This window comes from Bidens hawaiensis, unplaced genomic scaffold (genome assembly GCF_021521415.1).
Source record: "Bidens hawaiensis isolate Kalapana, Puna unplaced genomic scaffold, B.hawaiensis_p1.1 tig00016829_1, whole genome shotgun sequence".
NCBI classification, from domain to species: Eukaryota; Viridiplantae; Streptophyta; class Magnoliopsida; order Asterales; family Asteraceae; genus Bidens; species Bidens hawaiensis.
Window position 1 is genome coordinate 375,878 of NW_027492551.1, and position 2,978 is coordinate 378,855.

Below are 2,978 nucleotides of genomic sequence, written 5' to 3' on the forward strand. Positions count from 1 at the left end.
AACCAATGTCGGACAAGGTGAGACGGGCCCCATTATAAACAGCCTCAATGGTTTAATCAAGAATACAAATTTTTATTAAAAAAAATGGGCTTTTAATGGCTAGAATTTTTTTTAATAACTAACATCTAGAAATAATAAAGCACATTCCTTTAACCATTTATTATTACCATACTATACAATTCTCATTAAAACATCCATTTCAACATAAAATTGGATGATTACACCCCATTTCAATCAATGCCACAATTCCAAAAGCAGGCCAAATTTCAGGCCAATTGTAGAAGTATGTGATCATGTGACGGTTTGTGGAGATTTGTTATTATGAAAAAATGCATGTTTTTAAAAGAAATTTGGAACCTGATGAGGCAACTCTTGTGAATGATTGTTGTTGTGGGTGTTCTTAACTTGCAATTAGTTCTTAATGGTAATAAATTCTATGAATTACTGATTATAATATCATATAAGCAAAGGATACATGTGTATAGGGTAAGTTACTTTATGAAGACTGAAATAACCTTACACATATCACACCAAAAAGCTAGTTATTCATTTAACAACACGGTACCAACAATCAGTTTTCTTATAACATAAACTATAATTAATTAATAGGTGACAATGTGACATTGACATTGCAAAATGCCATAAAGATATTCCAAGAATTGAGACCATATAGTCCTAGCTAGCAACATATATAAAAGACTCTTCTTCACCAATTTCCAAAATCCACAAATTTTTTTCATATTTACCATGGTTAAAGCAATTAGACTTTATGAACATGGAGCCCCTGAGGTATGATTCATCTATTTTATGTAAATAGTTAATATTCAAGCAATTTCGTCTCCAATTCTCGGCTTCTTGCTAGTGTTTGCTTAATAATGTAATTGAGTTAATGATACAGATGATGAAACTAGATGATGTAGTGTTAGGAGAACCGAAAACCGGAGAAATCAAAATAAAAAACATCGCGATTGGAATAAACTATCTAGACGTTTATATGCGTAAAGGCCTACTGGTTGGTTACTCTCCACCATTGCCTTACACACCAGGTATATTAGTTTTAATTCATTATCCAAATCATGATTAATATTAGTCAAAAGTTAAGTTAACTTATATCAAAATGAAGGTATGGAGGCTGCTGGAGTTGTAATAGCAATAGGTCCAGAAGTCACCAGTTGTAAGGTTGGAGATATTGTGGCATATGCCGGTTTCCCAGTGTGCGCGTACGCGGAAGAACATATACTTCCAGCTGAAAGGGTAGTACAAGTATCGCCATCTATCGAACCCATCATAGCTGCCGCTGCCATCTTTAAGGGATTAACCGCTCAAGTGCTAGTCCGCCGCTGCTTTAAGGTAATTCAAAATTTCTTTTAATCAATTGTTCCTCAACTTTTTTAATAAGGAAAATTGGTTTTTATTGGTCCCATCTATTGCCTTTTGGTCATTGCTGGTCCCAACTAACGAATTGGTCACTAATGGTCCCAACTTTTAATGTATTTGTTCCTGACGGTCCGCGGCTAACAGAATCTTAACGTCGTTAGTTTCAGGTCGCCGGAAAAACGTTTTTGGCCGGGAAAGTCAATTTGTTGTCTGAAAACACCACCTGAACACCGCCACCACCACCAATTGACTCACCGCCAACCAACCACCATCACTTAAGCACCATGAATTGATTCTGACGATGGTTCTAGGGTTCCAGTGACCTCAATAATTGGGGTTTTTACTATAAAAAGGTTCCTAAAGGTACGATACAAAGTTAGCATGATGTTTGGACAAAATTGCTGAGTTTTCGGGAGAAAATGTGTGTTTTCCGGCCAAAAACGTTTTTCCGGCGACCTGAAACTAACGACGTTAGAATTCTATTAGTCGCAGTCTGTTAGAAACAAATACGTTAAAAGTTGGGACCGTTAGCAGCCAATTCGTTAGTTGGGACCGGCAGTGACCAAAAGACGATAGTCGGGACCAATAAAAACCAATGTCCTTTTAAAAAAATATGTAACTATCATTTTGCTATATCTAGGTTGGACCTGGGCATACAATACTTTACCATGCAGTGGCGGGAGGTGTGGGATCTTTAGCGTGCCAATGGGCGAACGCGCTTGGGGCTACAGTTATTGGGACCGTTTCAACAAAAGAGAAAGCGGTTCAAGCAAAGGAAGACGGATGCCACCATGTCATTATATATAACGAAGAAAACTTTGTTGATCGCGTTATGGAAATCACATCCGGGAAAGGAGTTGATGTAGCCTATGACTCTATTGGGAAAGCCACATTTGAGGTAACTAAAAGTTGTAACAAAACTTAATCTCATAATTAATTAACTACTTGTGGTTATGAAGGGATCGTTGGCGTGCGTGAAGACGTGTGGATACATGGTTTCATTTGGGATGGCATCTGGAGAACCGGAGCTAACGTATAGGCACCTTACATACAAATCGGTATTTTTTTACCATTCCACAGTTTTTGCTTTACACAGAAGCACGTAGCGACCTCCTTGCAGCTTCAGAAGAGGTATTCTCTAATATTGAAAAGGGAGTCTTGCGAGTTCGGGTCAACCAGTATTCTCTGTCGCAAGCGGTCCAAGCCCATTCAGACCTTGAGAGTAGGAAAACAACGGGTTCCATTGTGTTGATACCAAATAAGTAATATTTTTTCGACAATTCCTAAGCGATTTTCATAAAAATGTGTTATGCTGCAGTTTCGTTGTACTTTGTTGTTATTTTTCATCTGGTTTGATGTAAAGAATATAATTTATTGTTGTTTTTTTTGGAAAAAGGCTACTTATAGGTAACGAAAATTGAGCTAGCTAGGATGGAAACGAAAAAGACCAGATACGTTCTAGTAACGTTTGTAAACAAACGAAAATATCTAGTAAAATCTCACTGATCATAGCAGAGTTATTGACGGGTTATGTGTATTTCATTTATCAAAGGGGATAGAGAGACCGCTACTGATACCCCGACGCCAAAAACATTAACAAA

General features: G+C 37.4%; 1 pseudogene across 1 annotated transcript; it reads left to right on the forward strand.

Annotated features, from left to right (window-relative positions):
- The first annotated feature begins 696 nt into the window (after nucleotides 1-696).
- On the forward strand, nucleotides 697-2,666 carry LOC143552237 (uncharacterized; annotated as a pseudogene). Its single transcript, XR_013138613.1, has 5 exons — nucleotides 697-789; nucleotides 899-1,046; nucleotides 1,124-1,350; nucleotides 2,018-2,275; nucleotides 2,337-2,666. The product of XR_013138613.1 is annotated as an uncharacterized LOC143552237 (transcript).
- The last annotated feature ends 312 nt before the right edge of the window (nucleotides 2,667-2,978 follow it).